The 21,457-nt window shown below is 40.4% G+C and overlaps 1 long non-coding RNA gene across 1 annotated transcript; it reads left to right on the plus strand.

Annotated features, from left to right (window-relative positions):
* The first annotated feature begins 1,014 nt into the window (after window positions 1-1,014).
* LOC133794932 (uncharacterized) lies at window positions 1,015-4,797 on the plus strand. Its single transcript, XR_009875333.1, has 2 exons — window positions 1,015-1,474; window positions 4,108-4,797. It is a non-coding gene; the product is annotated as an uncharacterized LOC133794932 (long non-coding RNA).
* The last annotated feature ends 16,660 nt before the right edge of the window (window positions 4,798-21,457 follow it).

Here is a 21,457-nt window from a genome sequence, read left to right on the forward strand (position 1 = left end):
TTATATACTTTTATTTTTTCTGAAATTAATTAATCAATTAATTTATTCGAATATTTATATTTTTCATTATTATTTTTATTCCTTTTTTTTTCTTATTTTGTATTGAGCTTTATATTTTAATAGTATTTTTTAAAATTAAGTAAATAAAATTTGTTCTCTTTATGTCATAATTTTTTTTAAAAAAAATATACTAACATTATAATATTATATGATATATGTTACTTAATTACTTACTATCATATTTTATATTTTTTTAAAATATCATTTTTTTTTATAATATTCACTTTTTAAATTTAGTAAATAAAATTCGTTCTCGTCATAATTTAAAAAAATATATTAACATTATAATATGATATATGTTATTTAATTATTTACTATCATATTTAATATTTTTTAAAATACCATAACATAATTTTGTTTAAAATTATTTCAAATAAAATCATACTATCTCTACAAAAACCATATTATTTTCATATTAATTATAAACCTACATATTATAACTTTATAGAATTATTTAAACTAATAAACAATAAATAATAATTTATGATTTTTAAGGCAAACGTCATCATTCATCTATTTATCAGTTATTTATTTTATTTTAATTTAATTATTTTATATTATTAAGACTATGGGAAATTTCTACGTTAGGGTCTTAAAAAAGATCTCTATTAGAGAGACTCTTTTATATTCTTAACTTGTGAATAAGTTTTGGTATGATTTTTTTTATATCCGTATATATTGTAGTTGTTTAGAGCATCTTACAATTTTTTTAGAAAATTCTAAATAATTTACAGTGCCGAAAACTAGTTTAAAAACAGATTATTGTACGAGTGACTAATTTTTTTTATGCATATAGAGAACAACATATTTGAACCTAGTTTTCAGCACTATAATTATTCAGAATTTTCTGAAAAATTTGCACGATCCTCTAAATAAGTACAATATACACATTCATAAAAAAAAAAATTACAACGAAAACTATTCAGTAGTCCAAAATACAAAAAATCCTACGATACGAATCTTTTTGAAACCCTACCATATAATCCTCCAAAACTATGTAGGTATATTATTTAATTGACTCATTGAGAACATGACTTTTGAGCTCTTGAACCTTCACCATGTTCCTTCATCACGTTACTTGATCCCGTATTTGTTCTGGTGCTAATCCAAATTGCTTGTCCGTCCAAGAGTGTTTTGTGGCAGTGATTAGTAAACTACTATTTGCATATTTACCTACTGCATTAACTTCTCTTAAATTTATGTAGCATTAATTGCTTAGCTTCTTTATAATTTTAGGGTTTCTCTTATCACATCCCTCTTTCTTCTGATTCTCCGACTATCTTGAGTCTTCTTAACTGTCATTTTATGGTTTCTATGAAATTATTGATAATTATGTCTACAATTAGGGAAATAGCCGTGAGAGTTGAAGTTTTTGGTTATCATTGCCTATTTTGTGTATTTCGCCAATAAGAAGGTATGTTTTCCAAGCTTATCTCTATTTTCTTTGGGTTTAACTTAGATCTCTGCTAAAATTTCTCTCTGTTTGCAACACTTGTGTAATTTTTCTGTTTGATGCTTCTCAGTTGAATATGGAGAATATTGTTAGTTCTTAGTCTAGTGCTCTTAATCTAACCAAAGAAGAAAACAATGTGCATGCCTTAGTCGAGTCCACTGAGGGACTAGCTGTTTCTGATGTTTCCTTCTACTTTGTTTTTAGGGTCCTAACCACAAAATCATTTAAGAAGGAAATCATGAAAATAACTCATATTGAGATCTGACCAACCTCTCTTCCTGCTACCATTATTGATCATTCTCTTGGGATTTTTTTTGCCCAATTCGGGTTTGAGGGGGATAGGAAAAGGGTTTTAGAAGGAAAACCATGGAATTATGACATAAGTTTATTCCTCTTTGGGATCCCAGATGGATTATATACCATAGAACTCTCTCTATTACACTTTGTTCCACTCTGGGTTCAGGTTTATTCAATCCCTTTTGGTAGAAGATCTTCGAACCTAGGCAAATTAGTAGGAGCTGCAATAGGTGACCTTATTGATGTTGATCTATATACCCTATTTCAAAACTCTGGGGCTTTTCTTAGAATCAAGGTCATTTTGGATGTGAACAAGCCAATCTGTACGGGTATATCAGTCTCTTTCCCTAGGTTGCAAGCTCCCAAATGGCTTGAATTCAAATATGGAAGGCTTTCTGATTTTTGTTATTTCTGTGGCATGCTAGATCATGTTTATACCCACTGTGTTAAGTATCTCCAAAAATGTGATGATTACATGATCAAACCTGAATTTCCATACCAACATTCCCTTCGAGCCACTGCTAAATCTATTGTGAAACCCACCCCATTTAGCATTCCTTCTTCCATCACCTCTCCAAATCCAAACAATGGGTCTTCATCCTACTGCTTCCAAATCCAAACAATGGGTCTTCATCCTACTGCTTCCAAATCTACACCTTTTCTTAATGCTCCACCTCATGTTTATAACCCGACTGTAATGGTTCCTTTTCCTATTAACCTCAACTACATTTTAGATGTTATTGTGTCTTCAAATACTAGAAATCAAGTTGTTTCTATCTTGATGGAAGTTTTACCGATCCCCGTTTTATCTGGTACTACCATGTCTGAGGTTGTTATGGTAATAGTTGAATTGATCCGAAGCTCTACTGGTCTATTGAACCCGATTATTCCAACTAGGAATACAGTTTGTGTTGCTAGAAAAGGTTTCTCCACTACTTCGGGGGTGAAGAGACATTTTTTAACCAAAAAACCAATTGTCATTGGTGGAACAACCTGTTCCATCTTCGAAAGAGCGACAGTAAGAGGTAATGAAGACTCCCAAGAAGATCCAAATTGTATTGTAAGCATAAATGCACGAGCATTGGGGAGTTGTCATGCATTTTGACAACTCTCCCTTTTAGTCAGGCAGCATAGACCTTTTATTTTATTTCTATCTGAAACTAAGCTTTGTAAGGGGTCTTTAGATAGGATTAAAAAATAGTTGCATTTTGATTTTAGTTTTGAAGTTCTTAAGCAAAATCTAGGAGGAGGGTTGATGCTTTTGTATTTAAATAATGTAAATATTTGTTTACTTTCTTACTCCCTAAGCCGTATTGACTATAATATCTCTTTTGATAATAGTAATGCTTTCCATTTTACTGGTTTCTATAGATCTCTATCCTGGACTTTTCTTGCTAGAATCCATGATAAAGCTCATTTTTCTCCTTAGCTTATTATAGGAGACTTTGATGCTTTCTTGTCTTCTAATGACTTAGTAAGGTTGTAAATAATGGTAGAACTATGAAAGATTTTAATGATTTTATAAATAGATTTATTCTTTGTCTGATACCTTATAATGGCTGTAAATATACTTGGACTAATAACAATGTATATGAAAGAGTTGATTAGTGTGTTTCAAATGATAGTTGGAATGATTTGTTTCCTTATTCAACTCTATTTCATTTAGACTTTTATGGTTCAGATCTTAGAGCTCTTAAGTTGATTTTGTATGATAATGCAGTAATTGATAATAGAAAGACTAAAAGAATGTTTCTGTTCGAAAATCATTGGCTAACTGAACCATCTTTTTATTCTCTAATAAATGACAATTGGATTGATGAGAAGAATGGGGCAGCTCCTAGTTCCAATCCAATTAACTTTTTGCTTTCTAAACAGAATTCTTGTATCTCATCGCTTAAATCTTGGAACAAGTTAAATTTTGGCACTATAAAACATAGAATAAATAAATTAGAATCTGATCTAGCGCACTTATAATCTAATGTTCCCTTTTCCCATAATAATATAAATAATATTAAAAAGGTACAATCCCAATTAGATGTTCTTTTATTTAAAGAATAACTTTTTTTGGAAACAAAGATCCAGAGTGGATTGGTTGAAAGCTGGAGATAAAAATACACAATATTTCCATAAGAAAGCTTCTCTTACAAATAAGGCTAACATCATTAGGAAACTTGTTTTGGATCATGGTTCTCAAATCACTGCCCTTAAGGATATTATTGTTGTTGTTTGTGATTACGTTTCCTCTCTTTTTACCTCACAAGGTGTTAATAATAATGATATATATTTTTTGCTTTCAGGAAAATCTAAAAGAATTTCAGAAGAAAATAATACTAGCTTGGTGTTAACCCAAAAAATATGAGATGAATTACTCAGCACGGGGTGCAGCTGACAGGGGCGTATGAAGAAAGTGAGACGCTGACTTTGAGGTGAGCAGCTCAAGTCAAGCTTGACGACTTACGACAACCAGATAGTCTCTAGATCGCTTCTTGCGCCAACTACTTAGTTCGAGATGTATGTTACCCAGATCGCCTTCACGAAGCTCTAAACATGACCCAAGCTAGTTCAGATTAGTCCGACGACATCCAGCTCGTAGGAAGGGTTCAGCTCGTGGAAGTCATGATGCACAGTGAAGGATGCCAAAAGACTTGAGATTCTTTATACACCTAATAAATGCCCATGTGTTATTATGCAATTATTACCTGATACAATGAGTATAAATTTAATAGGTGATCCTATATTTATGTAAATGGGAAGTTACCCAAATTGGGCAATTACCATATTAATGCACGGTTACCAAAAATTGTTCAAGAAAATCTCCTATTAATATAGGGAGAATGGACAGTTAAAGGGATCGACTTTCTATTTGCAAATACTCTTCGAAAATTGTCAAACAATTTTCTCTATAGTCCTAAACAGATCAATAAGAGTGATTCGTGGACTAGGTAGATTCTAATCATTGAACCACGTAAAATTGTGAGTATTTTATATTCTTGTTTTTTGCTACTTTTTATATATTTGATTTACAAAAAGCTTAATATACAACACCCTGGATAACTAATACCGTTACATTGTGTATTTGAAATAGTGCATGACATGCTAATCAAGTCATTTGAATAAAAATATGATCTTAAAGTCATAATCACATTAGGGTTAAAAGATTTTGGTCATAAATGGTTAATTTTCATTGAAATAAATATTTGGTACATGAGATCCCAAAAAGATGGTTCAAAAGACAATTTACAAACTCTCAAAAGTTAAATACAATCAGTGGCCACACTAATGGTAAAATACAAGTTTTAGGCATCTGTCCCTGTGCTTTCCCTTTGTCGTGGCGGACGAACAGCTGACAATGTACACTTCGCCCCCAGAGCTCTCAAACTCTTGGTTGATCCAACTTAATCTTGCCTTTACCTGCACCACTTAGCACCTGTGAGTCAAGGCCTAGTAAGAAAACCATAGCAATAATACATTATCAATGAAGATAATCAATTAATTCACCAGACAGTTAACCAGATATTCAACAAGCCATAGCATCAAGCTAACACAGTAAACATTTATACTCAACAATTCATCTCAATCAACATGCACTACTTAGGGTCGACGCCCTTAGGCCGCACCTTCTGTTTAATCCACTGACTCTGGCTCGCTTAGGTCGAGTCCAGTGTTTATCTAGCTGATCCCGACTCATAGTGGCCAAGCTGCCTCCTGTGCACAAATTATCAGCCCTCGGCTCTCTTAAGCTGTTCATTTTCATATGCCAAATCATTCATTTAGCCATACAACAAACATGTTCAAGTATTGGGAAACTCAGTCCTGTTAAAACCACTCGAGGGTGCATTTTTCTTACCTATAATTCTGAACGAAGATAATGGAATGGTATTGAGCACGATCCTCAGTCCCGAGCCTTGGCGATAAACCTAGTCATAGTGTCCAATGGGTAATTGTTAACTTCCGATCCAAATAAATACTTAGGAGACAGAAACTAGCCTCCGGCACCTTAATTTATACTAAACCAGGTAGTAGAAATTGTCCTGAGCGCCTTGGTTCGAACCCACGAGCCTTACCAATTTGAAAAACCACTCCAAGGCTAAAATCCCTAGGTGGGTCGCGACCTCGCTTAGTGGGTCGCGACTTGCCCCCAAGTCAGAGAGCAAGGACCCAAGCTAAAGGGGAGGCGGGCCGCGACTTGGCTTAGTGGTTCGCAGCGCACCCCCATCTCAGAGAGCATCCCAAGGCCAGAAGGCCACACGCATCGCGGTGCCCCAAGGCTGGGTCACGGCACGCCCCTTCGAGCCCAGATATTCTGGGTTTCTTCCACACATTTCCCAGCCAATTAACCCATAATTTCCCCTAACAAACCTCCCTAATTCAACACCAAGCTAGCTACGAATTCAAGATTAAATCACACATTTTTAGACAACAAAACCTTTGCAACTATACCAAAATCACTATCCCAATTCATCAGCCATACTCACCCAAAAACCCAGTCTAATTCTACGCAAATACCAGAATTCTTCAACGTGATTAGTGATGAAAACTTACCTCAATTATGGTTGAATCTTTCCAAGCTACAACCTCCAAGCCTTGAGCTTAAATTCCAACTAAACCCAGCTTCAAGCCCAAGCTTTTGCCCCTTTTCTTCTTGTGTTTTCCCTTCAGTTTCCAGCTCAATTCCCTAGCATATGCTCCTTCAATTCTCCAAGTATCAAAGCTTCAACTCCTTCAAGAGTGAAAGAGAGTGAAACTGTGAGATTAAGAGAGGGAGAGAGTGTTCAATAGCTTTCCTTCAGCTTCTGGTTTCCTCTATTTTTCCCTAAGAATCTAAGTATATCCTGAGGATTACTAAGCTTATCCCCTGCCAAACAAATGACCATTATGCCCCTCCTATCATACTTAATCCTTTAATTATTCTAAGGGTAAAATAGTCATTTTCCCTAAGATCCCGCTAATTCCTCAAATATTCCTAATATTTACCCATTAATCCCGTCATTCCAATTGATTACCACTCACTTATTCATTATCTAGAAATTCCCGATATATTCTCCAAATTCTCAAAAATACCCCTAGACTCCCCTCCCCCTGAGCTGGGTATTGAACCCGCTATGACTGTTTCGCCAATCTACTCACTAGGACCGTCTCGAGCCATATGCTGCAGATATATCCACATAATATTGTGGTCTCAACAATTTATCATATATAATCACATTTATGCCCTCAATGGGCCAAAACTACAAACATGCCCTTATAAGCTAAAGAGGCCCACATGCATATCTAATACTCATAAACATGCATATCACATATCCATATAATCATGCATGCCACATAATCATGCATTTAACCATTAAATCACACATATACCAATTATGCCCTCTCGGCACGCTAATCAAGGCCCTTAAGCCTTATTAGTGATTTCGGGTTGTTACAATTATCCTCTCCTACTGAGAATTTCGTCCTCAAAATTTACCTGAATAACTCGGGATACTCATCCCGCATCGCTGACTCAAGCTCCTAGGTCGTTTCCTCGACCTTGCTATTCCTCCATAACACTTTGACTAGAGGAATCCTCTTGTTCCGTAGAACCTTATCTTTCCTGTCTAAGACCTGAACCGGTCGTTCCTCATAAGACAAATTTGTCTGCAATTCTAAGTCCTCACACTTCAACACCTGAGTTGTATCTGAGACGTACTTCCGAAGCATAGAAATATGGAATACGTCATGAACTCTCGACAACGACGGTGGAAGAGCTAATATATAGGCCACCTGCCCGATCCTCTCCAGGATCTCGAAAGGTCCAATGAATCTAGGGCTCAGCTTGCCCTTCTTCCCAAACCTTCTCACCCCCCGCAGAGGTGAGACTCGCAGTAACACGTGGTCCCCTACCTAGAACTCCATGTCCCTATGCTTAGAATCAGCGTAGCTTTTCTGTCTACTCTATGAAGCGAGCATTCGAGCTCGAATCTTCTTGACAACCTCATTTCATTAGTCTTCTAAACCATGTTCGGTCCCAAATATTTCCTCTCACCCATCTCATCTCAATGAATGGGTGATCTACACCTCCTCCCATATAACATTTCATATGGAGCTACTCCAATTGTTGATTGATAACTGTTGTTGTATGAAAACTCAATCAACGGGAGACACTTACTCCAAGACCCCTCAAAGTCTATTGCGCATGCTCTGAGCATATCCTCCAATACCTGAATCTTCCTCTCAGACTATCCATCAGCCTGAGGATGAAAATTCGTATTGAACTTCAACTGAGTCCTCACAGCCTTCTGCAATCCACCCCAAAACTTGGAGGTAAAGATAAGATCCCGATCCGACACTATAGACTTGGGAATCCCATGGAGACGTACAATCTCCCTGACATACAACTTTGCATACTGATCCACAGTATAAGTTGTCTTCACTGGCACAAAGTGAGCTAATTTGGTGTATCTATCTACTATCACCCACATTGAGTCATGCAGCCCCACTGTCCTGGGTAAATCTCCCACAAAATCCATTATAATATCCTCCCATTTCCACTTGGGAATACCCAAAGGTTGTAGCAACCCCACGGGTCGCTGATGCTCAGCCTTCACCTCCTGATAGGTTGAACACCTGGCCATGTACTCCACCACATCCTTCTTCATCCTAGGCAACCAATACAACGTTCGTAGATCCCGATACATCTTCATGGTGCCTAGATGGAGTGAGTACGTGTAGTACAAGATTCATCCAATATCTCATGTCTAATCCCCAGATCAGTCGGAACACAGATCCGACCCTTGCACCGTAACAAACCAATCTCCGAAATGGAATAGTCCTTAGCCACTCCCGCTAAGACATTCCCTCTAAATTCCTATAGCTGTACGTCAGCCATCTGACCCTCTTTAATCTGCTTTAGTAGGGTCGACTGTAAGGTAATATTGGCCAATCGGTCCACAACCAAATCTATCCTCACTCTGGACATCTCCTCTGCCAATTCTCTTGACATCTGAGCAAAGCTAAATAACTTTCCTGAGTCCTTCCGGCTCAGTGCATTCGCCACTACATTGGTTTTCCCTGGGTGGTAAAGAATTTCACAATCATAGTCCTTTACCAACTCTAGCTAATGCCTCTGCCTCATGTTCAGGTCCTTTTGGGTGAAGAAGTACTTCAAACTCTTATGGTCGATGTATATCTCACACTTCTCTTCATACAGATAATGTCGCCACAACTTTAGTGCGAATACCACCACTGCCGATTCCATATCATGGGTAGGGTACCGCTTCTCATATTCCTTCAGCTGTCGTGATGCATAAGCTATAACCTTCTCATTTTGCATCAACACACAACCCAGTATTAGTCTCGATGCGTCACAGTATATCACAAACTTTCCTTTCTCTGAAGGAAGACTCAACACAGGTGTCGTAATAAGTCGTCACTTCAATTCCTAGAAGCTACTCTCACACTTGTCTGGCCAAATGAAATTCAGATCCTTCCGTGTCAATTTTTTCATCGGCGTAGTAATCTTCGAGAACCCTTCACCGTCTATAATAACATGCTAACCCAAGGAAGCTCCTAACCTTTGAGGCATTTCTTGGTCTCGACCAATCTCTCACTGCCTTCACCTTAGATGGATCCACCTTAATCCCATCCTTGCCAACAATATGTCCAAGGAATGTCACTTCTGGTAGCCAAAACTCACACTTCTTAAACTTGGCGTATAACCGGTGCTCTCTCAATCTCTGCAAGACCTGTCATAGATGTTGCTCATGTTCTGCCTCTTAACTGGAGTACACTAGGATGTCGTCGATGATAACAATCACAAACTGATCCAAGAAGTCCTTGAACTCCCTGTTAATTAGGTCCATGAATGCTGCTAGGGCATTGGTAAAACCAAATGACATGACTAGGAACTTGTAATTCCCATACCTAGTTCGAAAGGTCGTCTTCGGTATATCCTCATCCTTGATCCTCAGCTGGTGATAACCACACCGTAAGGATATCCCAGGTATCCTTTAGGGTCTCGCCCTGGCAATTCGCACTCCGCGTGCTAAACGCTGCTCCCGGCCCCTTGCCGCACTCGGCCTTGCACTCCACGTGCCTAACGCCGTTCTTGGCCCCTTGCCGTTCCCGGCCTTGCCGACCTCGGCCTGCGTCGTTCCCGGCTCTTGCCGAACATTCACACATATGCATACATAGCATAATAAAGCAAATACCAAACATGAATAAACTCAATCAAAGGGCTACGCCCTGCAACACAATCATATAGGGCCCTGCCTTGCATACAAGCTCTGTGGGAACAGTAGTTTTCTTACCTGTGTCCCAAGCTTCCCAAGCACCACAATCACGAGCACAGTCATTTAACCCGAGCCTTGAAGAAATCCTAGTCACAACACATGAACCATAATCAACCATCACGTTCTAATCCATTAAATAGTTTCGAGTCATAATTCTAACCTCCGGGACCTTGGTTTCTACCAAACTGGGTAGTAGGAACCTTCCCGAGCCTTAACGTTCAAGTTCCTGAGCTAAAAACCCTCATTTTGCCAAAAATCCACATTTGGGCTGCGACTCAGCCTCCCTTAAGCACCGCGGCGCGCCCCTAGACAGAGAGAAAATTGCCTCACATCTGCCAACCTAGGGCTGCGACGCCCAAACCTTGCGTCGCGACGCCTGGGAAATTCCCTCGAAGGCCACTAGCCTAAAAACGCACGCAGGCCGTGGTGCTGAAGAACAGGGCCGCGGCACGAGCCCGAAACCCAGAATTCCCATGCAAACTTTTCGAGCTAACTCCCCTAAAAATCATTCCAAACACACCCCAACAACATAATTGAATCCCATAATCACCCCAATACACTTTAAGCAGCACATAAGCCCAGAAAAACCAACCAAAATCCTACTATAACTCAAGTTCAATTATCTAAACTTTAACCCCTCAAACTTCAACAAAAACAGAAGAAAATTAGACAAAGTTCAAGCTTAGATCCTTACCTCAAGAATGGTTTCGACCCCGCTGTTTATAATCTGCTCCAAGCCTTGATTTCCCCAACTCCCAGCTTAAATTCAGAGCTTTCTCCTCCAAAAATCTCAAAAGCCTTCCAAGCCTCAAGAGAGTGAGAGAACCAAATTCAGAGAAAACTAAGAGAGTTATCTGACTTTTGCTTCTTTCTTTTCTTCCAGAATGTGCCTAGAGACTAAGGATAACCCCAGCTGCCTAACATAAGTCTAACCTTTAACCAAAATGACCAAAATAACCCTTTACTTATCTTTGTTCCTTAAGCAACCCCAAGGGCATTTCAGTTATTTTCCATACCCCGCTAAGTCCTTGAATAGTCTAATAAATCCATATTAATCCCGACATATCCCAAACATTACTTAATTGCTACCCGTTATTAAATAATTCCCAAACACATTATAATATCCCCGAAATACCCCTAAGCTCCCCCTGAGCCGAGTATTTGACCCCGTTGTGACTTTCTAGCTAAATTGCTCCCTAGGACCGTCTCGGTTCGTGCATCACAAATATCACATATATTTCATTTATGCCCTCAACGGGCTAAAATTACAAACATGCCCCTAATAACCAGACGGGACCCTCATGCATATTTAATTCGCCTACACATGTATTTCTAGTCACATACTCATCAAATTCACATATATTAATAATAAATCACTTATTGCCCTCTAGGCATGCTAATCAAGGCCCTAAGCCTTATTAGCAAATTTGGGATGCTACAAGTCCCGTCCTTCTTCAAAAACAAAACTAGAACACCCCATGGCGAGTAGCTAGGCCTGATAAACCCTAAATCAAGAAGCTCATGTAATTGTATCTTCAATTATTTTAGTTCCGCCGGAGCCATCCTATATGGTGCCCTTGACACTAGCTCTGTCCCCGACGCTAATTCAATGACGAACTAAATCTCCCTATGCGACAACAGCCCTAGTAAATCCTCAGGGAACACGTCCAAGAACTCACGAACTAATCTAGTCTCTCCCGACCCTGCTGGCAAAACTCTGGTAGTATCCACCATACTAGCTTGGAAACCTATACAACCTCCCTGTAATAGGTCTCTAGCTCTCAATGTTGATATCATGGTTATGCGGGGTCCATGTACCACACCCACGAAAACAAGGGGATCCTCTTCCTCAGGCTCAAAAGTCACCATCTTCTTCGTGCAATCAATGGTAGCCCCATATCTAACCAGCCAATCCATCCCTAGAATCATTTCAAAATCCTCCATACCTAACTCAATCAAGTATATTGATAGCTCCCTACCATCAACCATCATTGGCAGTGCTATAATCCATCTCCTAGACACCACTAGTTCCCCGGTAAGCAGTATAGTCCTGAACCCCGCAGTATAATACTCACTAGGTCTACACAACCTCTCAATTACCTTACTAGAAACAAACAAAAGTGTAGCACCAGAGTCAATCAATACAGTAAAAGGAGAGTCAGCACTAGAAAGCTAACATCTCACCACCTAGCCTCAGCCTCTGCTTGCGTCAAGGTGAACACTCGAGCTGGAGTCAAGTTGTCCACCTTTTCTGCTTCCTCTCTCTTCACTGTTGGACAGTCCTTCTTGAGGTGTCCCACCACCCCACACACATAACAAGCCTTTCCCCGACATTCACCCGGATGGCACCTTCTACACCTCGTGCCCTCTAGGTAGCTTCTCCATGTCTCACCGCCTCCCTGGCGGCTACCCTGAGCTCCCCAACCCCTCCTATCAAGACCAGCAGCGGTCGAAGTGTCAGGGTCTTCCTCTTCAGATCATTTGGGCCTCCGCCCCTACAAGACTCTGAATATGGAGGCACCACCATGCAAACCTCCCGTCTCGCAGCGTTCTCCCTCCAAATCTTATTCTACACCTCCTCAGCGATAAGAGCCTTCTCAACAACCTGGGCATAAGTTGTCCCCTAGGTACTGTTGTAATTCTCACATCTCGGGCTATCATAGCATTAAGCCCTCTAATAAATCTATCATGTCTAGCTGCATCAGTAGGCACTAGGTCTGGTGCAAACTTTGCAAGCCTACCAAACTTCAGTGCATACTCTGTAACTGTCATATTGCCCTACACTTAGCCCACGAACTCATTCACCTTCGCCGCCTTGATGACAACATTATAGTACTTCTGGCTGACCAAGTCTCTGAACCCATCCTAAGTCATAGTAGAAATATCCCTGGTCTATGATGCCACTTTCCACCAAATGTGGGCACATGCCACCCTGTCAATACCTTCCACCCTCGTGAAATCTAGGATAGAAGTTATCATACTCATCCATTGTTTAGCCTTCAGTGGGTCTGGTCTTCCCTCAAAGGTTGGAGGATGCTGTCTCCAGAACCGCTCATACAAGGGTTCCCACCTATTCCCAACCTCAAGTGTCTGTACAACAGTTGCCACAGTAGGTGGCACAAATGGTGCAGCACTCCCTGACGGAGCCTGCTATCTCAGTAAGCAAATCTGCTCTTCTTTACTCTGTAATCGAGCGTGCATGTCTGCAAGTATCCGCTGCCAGTTCTCAGGGACTGGCGGAGGGTTCTGGCCCTGGTCATCATCTCTAGCCTTAGACACTATGCTGGTTAGGCTATATATCACCTTAGATGCATAGCTATCCAAGTTTATCTACAATCAACGACTCAGCGGTCAGACAATGATGACAGGGTAACAATCCTTCCATGATCCATTGTTGGAACTCAACCAACCACAAACAATCAAGGTGCAATACCCGCCATGTGCGATAAGAAGAAGCATCCTGGAGAATGCCACGCAAACACCAAGGAGTGTTTTAACTGTGATCAGGAAGGGCATCATAAAAGAGATTTTCCTCAGCAGAAGCCAGAAGGGAAGAAGGACGAAAAGATGGTTCCTGCTAGGGTTTTTACTTTAACTCAAGGAGAGGCTGATGCTAGCAACAAGGTGGTCACAGGTCAGGTTTCTATCCTCATTAACTTATGTTATGTATTATTTGATTCGGGAGCCACTCATTCGTATATCTCATTAGGAATGATAGAAAAACTAGGAAAACCTTGTGAAATATTTAGAACTAGGTTTGTAACCGAGTTGCCTTCGGGCAAAGTAGTTCTATCATCACGGATAGTACGAGGCGTACCGATCAAGATTGAGGACATAGAACTAGAAGGAGACATGATAGAACTGGTGATCAAGGACTTTGACGTGATACTAGGCATGGATTGGCTAGCACGACATGGCGCAACCATCGACTGCAAACGCAAGAAGGTGATGTTTGAGACTCCTGACGGCCAAAGACTATGCTTCATGGGACAAGCTTCAGGATTGCGCACCCCGTTAGTATCATCTCTCAAAGCTCAGAGAATGATGGAGAAAGGATGTCAAGCGTTCTTAGCCAGCATCACGAATGTGGAAAGGGAGACACCACTTAAGGTTGGAGATGTCCGAGTTATACAAGAATTTCCAGAGGTTTTTCCCGATGACTTGCCAGGATTTCCGCCAACTCAAGAAATAGACTTCACGATAGAATTAGTACCAGGCACCGAGCCTATCTCTAAGGCACCATACCAGATGGCACCTACGGAACTCAAGGAGTTAAAGACGTAGCTACAAGAACTCCTAGACTTGGGTTTTATTAGGCCAAGCCATTCACCATGGGGAGCCCCGGTACTATTCGTGAAGAAGAAAGACGGGAGTATGCGGATGTGTATAGACTATCGTGAGCTGAACAAAGTAACGATTAAGAACAAGTACCCGCTACCTCGGATCGACAATTTGTTTGATCAACTCCGAGGCGCGACTGTATTTTCAAAGATCGACTTACGGTCCGGGTATCATCAGCTCAAGGTAAAGGGGGAAGATATTCCTAAGACAGCCTTTAGGACTCGTTATGGACATTACGAGTTCTTGGTTATGTCCTTTGGTCTTACTAACACACCAGCCGCGTTTATGGACTTAATGAATAGGGTCTTCAAGGATTACCTAGATAAATTCGTCGTTGTGTTCATCGATGACATTTTGATATACTCCAAGGATGAAGTAGAGCACGAGGAACATTTGAGGATGATTTTGACACGATTGAAGGAGCATCAACTCTACGCAAAATTCAAGAAATGCGAATTTTGGCTTTCGCAAGTGGCGTTCCTCAGGCACATTATATCGAAAGATGGAGTTGCAGTAGACCCATCAAAGGTAGAACCCGTGAAGGATTGGCCCAGACCAAAGAACGCATCTGAAGTAAGAAGCTTTCTAGGGTTAGCAGGTTATTATAGGAAGTTTGTAGAGGGCTTTTCTAAGATAGCCACTTCGCTCACCAACCTGACCCGAAAGCAACAAAAGTTTAACTGGAATGATAAGTGTGAAGAAAGTTTCCAGTTGCTTAAGGATAAGCTTTCCTCAACACCAGTACTCAGTGTACCGACACCTAACGATAAGTTCGTTGTCTACTGCGATGCATCAAAACAAGGATTGGGTTGCGTACTGATGCAAAATGACAAGGTGATAGTCTACGCCTCACGACAATTGAAGGAGTACGAGCAGCGCTATCCAACTCACGATATGGAGTTGGCAGCGGTGGTCTTTGCGTTAAAAATCTGGCGCCATTATCTTTACGGAGAACGGTACGAGATTTATAAGGACCAGAAGAGTTTAAAATACTTCTTTACGCAGAAGGAGCTCAACATGAGGCAGCGCAGGTGGTTGGAGTTAGTAAAGGATTACGACTGCGAAATCCTATACCACCCGGGGAAGGCGAATGTAGTTGCCGATGCACTTAGCAGGAAAAGTTATGGAAATTTAGCAGCTTTATCCAGAATAGAAAAGCCGCTACAGCAGGAGCTGATCAATGCTGGAATAGAAGTAGTTATAGGCAAGCTGGCTAACTTGTCTATCCAATCGAATCTGCTAAAGGACATACGGATTGGTCAGAGACATGATGACACACTAGCAGCATATATGGATGCAGTCAGAGAAGGCAAGACTACAGATTTCTCAATATCTAGCCAAGGTTTATTGAGATATAAGGATCAGGTATGCGTGCCAAATGATCAAAGTATTAAGAAGATGATTCTAGAAGAATTGCACAGTACCCCGTACTCAGTTCACCCAGGGTCTACCAAGATGACTCATGACATCAAGGCAATCTATTGGTGGCCAGGGATGAAAAAGGACATAGCAGAATTCGTGTCCAAATGTCTTGTATGCCAGCAAGTGAAAGCAGAGCATCAGCGCCTTGCAGGTTTATTGCAACCGCTTAGCGTACCAGAATGGAAGTGGGAAGATATAGCTATGGACTTCGTGACGGGTTTGCCAAAGATGAATAAGTAGCATGATTCTGCTTGGATAGTAATAGATAGACTAACCAAGTCGGCTCATTTCCTGCCTGTTAAGACTTCATACACGGCAGACCAATATGCAGACATTTACATCCAAGAGATAGTACGGTTGCATGGAATCCCCAAGATGATAGTGTCAGATAGAGGATCAGTGTTTACGTCAAGATTTTAGGGAAGTTTACAGCAAGCTATGGGTACTAAGTTAAGTCTTAGTACAACTTTTCATCCTCAGACAGACGGGCAGTCCGAGCGTACGATTCAGATTTTAGAGGATATGCTACGTGCGTGTGTACTTGATTTCGGAGGATCATGGAATAAGTACTTGCCGCTGATCGAGTTCTCGTACAACAACAGCTACCAGTCAACGATCGGGATGGCACCTTATGAGTTTCTATATGGAAGAAGGTGCCGATCACTGTTGCACTGGGACAAGGTAGGAGAAAGGCAGCTTCTAAGGCCCGAAGCTGTTAGACAAGCTCAAGAAGCAGTAGCGCTTATTAGACAGCGTATGCTTGCTGCTCAAAGCCGTCAGAAAAGCTATGTGGATGCCAAGCGACGCGATGTGGAATTCCAAGTTGGAGATCAAGTCTTCCTGAAGATATCTCCTATGAAAGGTGTCAAGCGGTTCGGGAAGAAAGGCAAGCTTAGTCCCCGATTCTTAGGTCCTTTTGAGATATTGGACAAAGTGGGACCAGTTGCGTATAGACTATCCCTACCGCCAGCACTAGCCGATAGTCACAACGTGTTCCACATCTCGATGTTACGCAAATATGTGTCGGACCCATCTCATGTCCTCAAGTACGATACGATAGCACTCCAGAAAGACTTAAGTTACAAGGAACGACCGGTTAACATCCTAGATAGAGGGATGAAGCAGTTACGGTCCAAGAGCTTTCCTATAGTCAAAGTCCTATGGAGTAATAGTTCTGAACAAGAGGCAACGTGGGAGTTGGAGGAGGACATGCAAGGCCGGTATCCAGAATTATTTGGTAAGTAAATTTCAAGGACGAAATTCTTTTTAGTAGGGGAGAATTGTAGAGTTCAAGAACTTTACTTAGCTAGTTAGATAGTAGTATTATAGTAATTATAGTATTATCTTTATAACTGTGGATTTTTGGTTCAGGCCGGGATTTATTTGGACACTCATAGTAGTACTTGTAGATTTTCTAAGTTTAACCTATAGTTTAAGAATATTAATTTTAACCTAAGGTTTAATTAATATGGCTGATATTGAGGATAATATTTATAATACTATAAGGTTTAGATAAGAACCAATAGGATTTTAAGCACATGTTATGTATGGGTGATTAAGGATTAAGTATTTTGAGGATTTAATTTAATAAGGGTAAAATTTGAATGCTCTAAGGTCAGTCAGCAGCTTTGAAAACATTTAAGGGCTTAGTCAAGGCTGTTTACTCAATTTGAATTAAGCTAAAAATGTGCAATTTTGTGTTTAAATAATCAGCGAATGCCGATATATCGCAGCTATAGGGGGCGATATATCGCAGCACGTAGATACGGAAAACACGAAATGATGCACGTTTGCCTCTGGCATAATGGTCCAGGCGATATATCGCCTATAGGGGGCGGTATATCGCCTCCTTCAGCATATTTTGAATGTTTTTGAAAACATTTTCCATTCAACCCTTCAACCTCTTGATAAGTCCAGCATCTTTTTGAATGAGTCTTCAGCCTCTGCTGAACGATAAGTCAAATTATTTCACTTAAAAAGCCATTATTTTTATTCAAGTTAAATTAAGATCCTTTCATTCCTAAACTCTATAAATAGGACCTAGTACCCAGCCATTATTCATCTTTTGCTCTAAGTTCAGAGGCTGCAAGTTGCTAGGTGAGTGTGAGAGTGTAAACACTTGGGTGGGGAAATCATAAGCTTGATCATCATAAGCTTATCAAACACTTGGGGAAGTAAGGTTTTATAGTATTTCGGTTCAAGGTTTAGATTGGTCTTACAAGTCTTCAAGGTATTTCCACACTCTAGTTCATTGGTATTATTTTCTTTAAGTTCTCATAATCTTCTACCAGCCTTCTAACCTTATTCTTATTTTGGTTAGGAAATCTAAGAATTTGCACATAAGTTTTTGGTAAGTATTTTCTCAATGGTTTAGTCCTTCCATTCCTTTCATTTCTCTTCTTCATTATACTCACTATTTTTCAAATGGTTCGTAGGAGTGTTCCAAAGTCCCAACTCTGTCCTCTTATCCTGGTATTTTGGTAAGGAAAATAGGATAGAATTCATATGTTATATGTTATCTTATGTTTTTATGTTATGAAATGTGTTATGTTATGTATGTATGTAGGCTTGGGCATATGACCCATATGACTAACAAGCCCCAAATAGATTATGGGCATATGACTTGCTTAGCTAGTAGGACCCCACTAATCTAATGGGCATATGACTTGTTTAGTCTATGGGACCCCAAGTAATAATGGCCATTATAGTATGTGTATGATATAAGTGTTATGTTATGTTTTTATGTTTCTTATGAATTTATGTATATGAACTATGTGTTAGATTTTCCTTGCTGGGCATTAGGCTCATTCCTTTTTGTTTATATGTGTAGGAAAATAGCTATAGTGGCGGGAAAGATTCGTGGATGCTTGGGGGAATGTGTATCGGTGATGAATGGATTCAAGGAGTTGAGAGTTCGATTTCGAGGATGTAGTCTTTATTTATGGTTTATGTGTATTTTTCCGCACCTATTTATGTAATCTCTTTTCATTTCAATTAAGATATGTTTTTTTTTAAACAATGGGATCCCATATCCTGCTTTGAGTTTATGTAAGTTTAAACATTGATTTTTACAAGTTTTTAATAAAGTATGATCTTTTTCACTTGTAAGTTCTATTAAATATTAGGGTCTATGTATAGTTTTCGTTAATGGTCCAAAAGTCTAGAGTAGTTGGGTCATTACAGCATCCCAGGGCAAGAAGGCCACACGCGGCGTGGCCATTGATCAATGATGAAAACTTACCTCAATTATGGTTGAATCTTCCCAAGCTACAACCTCCAAGCCTTGAGCTTAAATTCCAACTAAACCCAGCTTCAAGCCCAAGCTTCTGCCCCTTTCCTTCCTGTGTTTTCCCTTCAGTTTCCAACTCAATTCCCTAGCCTATGCTCCTTCAATTCTCCAAGTATCAAAGCTTCAACATCTTCAAGAGTGAAGGAAAGTGAAACTGTGAGATGAAGAGAGTGAGAGAATGTTCAATAGCTTTCCTTCAGCTTCTGTTTTCCTCTATTTTTCCCTAAGTTTCTGAGTATATCCTAAGGATTACTAAGCTTATCCCCTGCCTAACAAATGACCATTATGCCCCTCCTATCATACTTAATCCTTTAATTATTCTAAGGGTAAAATAGTCATTTTCCTCTAGTTCCCGCTAATTCCTCAAATGTTCCTAATATTTACCCATTAATCCTGTCATTCCAATTGATTACCACTCACTTATTCACTTTCTAGTAATTCCCGATATATTCTCTAAATTCCCAAAAATACCCCTAGGCTCCCCTTGAGTCAGGTATTAAACCCCGTTGTGACTATTTTGCCAATATGCTCACTAGGACCGTCTCGAGCCATATGCTGTAGATATATCCACATAATAATGTGGTCTCAACAATTTATCACATATAATCACATTTATGCCGTCAACGAGCCAAAACTACAAATATGCCCTTATAAGCTAAAGAGGCCCACATGCATATCTAATACTCATAAACATGCATATCACATATCCATATAATCATATATTCACGCATTTAACCATTAAATCACACATATACCAATTATGCCCTCCCGGTACGCTAATCAAGGCCCTTAAGCCTTATTAGTGATTTTATGTCGTTACATAATATCTATATTGTCGGATTCCTAAATCCCCTATTGCCGAAAAACTACGTCAACAAATTGGTGTTTTCATCGATAGCATATTAGGCTTAATTCCCCACATCAGTGTCATCCAACAAACACTATGGTAGTCTCCCGTTCCATGCGCGACAACGAAACAAAGCAAATTGATGATCAAGAGGATCATCATGCGGCCATCCTCACGTGAGAGGGTACATCCGCACAACGTCGCCTTGGAAAACAGCATGTGGATCCAGATGATGCTGGGAGCTCAACCACACGCTCACCAAATCCCCATCCTGGGTACCAGACGACCATCGAGATGGAAAACACCCAGTTAAGGAACCATATTGCCTAGGATAACAAGAAGTTGAGGAGATTTTGTCTCGATTACCCCCTCGTACAACTGATGCTAATGTCGGATGGAGACAAAGTGGGTCACAAAGATCCCTATGAAATAATCTACCCAATACTAGTCGCTCTGTCAGAACTGCAACTCCGAGTTTCGTACCTTCTGAACGGATTCCACGGAGTGCTCAACCTACCAACCCTCACAAGAATAATAATTCAACTCACACCCCCAGGAATCAGCCTGGCCAGCAGCTCCGACACAGAGAAACAAATTTGCATTGCCTCCAACATAGGAAATTACAGTAGACCAAGGGCAAGCTAATCTAGTACGACCTAATGGGACGAGGATAACTTCACTGATAAGGCACCCTCCATCACCCTACCTTGCTCACAGGGGAATGCAACAACCCGAGGGAATAGCAGGAGAAATCCTCCCACCTTACCCATGATCTCACGCTAATATTCTAGGTCCTCTATCCCAGCCACGAGTTGTAAGCTACGCAAATTGGAGCTGTTGGACAAAGAGCCAGCGTGGAGGCAGGCACAAGAACGACCTGAGAAATCATTTAAGCTCCACACAAAGTCTTCGCTCCGACCCACATTCTGACTTGCGTGATCATCTGAACTCACAAAGAGGATACCTAGCTCGCCATAATGATCTGAGTTATACTTAGGCCAGGGGAGATTCTTCTATTGTATGTGACAACGGGAATGTCTACCCTAATCGAGCTCAAGCTTGGAGGGATAATATCCCATCTAACGCGTGCAACAAGATGGGAATGACATTAATGGAGGAGCAGATGAAAATGATCATGTCTGGAAAAGACATCGATGACTGTGATTTGATGAGGAGCTCGAGCCTTTCGCTTGCCATATTGTGACGGCTCCCATCCTGCTGGCTTCAGGATGCCGACCATGCCCACATATGATGGGACCTCTAATCCATCCAATCACCTAGGGAACTTCAACACGCTGATGATGGCCCACAATGTAAATTTTGACCTAAGGTGTATTATGTTCCCTGCAACGCTGACTAGACCAACCAAACTGTTGTTCAATAAATACAAAGACATTCAATCATTTGCTGGAAAAAACTATCTTCCAAGTTCAAAAGACAGTTTTGGCTGCAAAAGAGACTCGAGTATAGGCTGATTCATT

Source organism: Humulus lupulus, chromosome 1 (genome assembly GCF_963169125.1).
Source record: "Humulus lupulus chromosome 1, drHumLupu1.1, whole genome shotgun sequence".
Taxonomy (NCBI): Eukaryota; Viridiplantae; Streptophyta; class Magnoliopsida; order Rosales; family Cannabaceae; genus Humulus; species Humulus lupulus.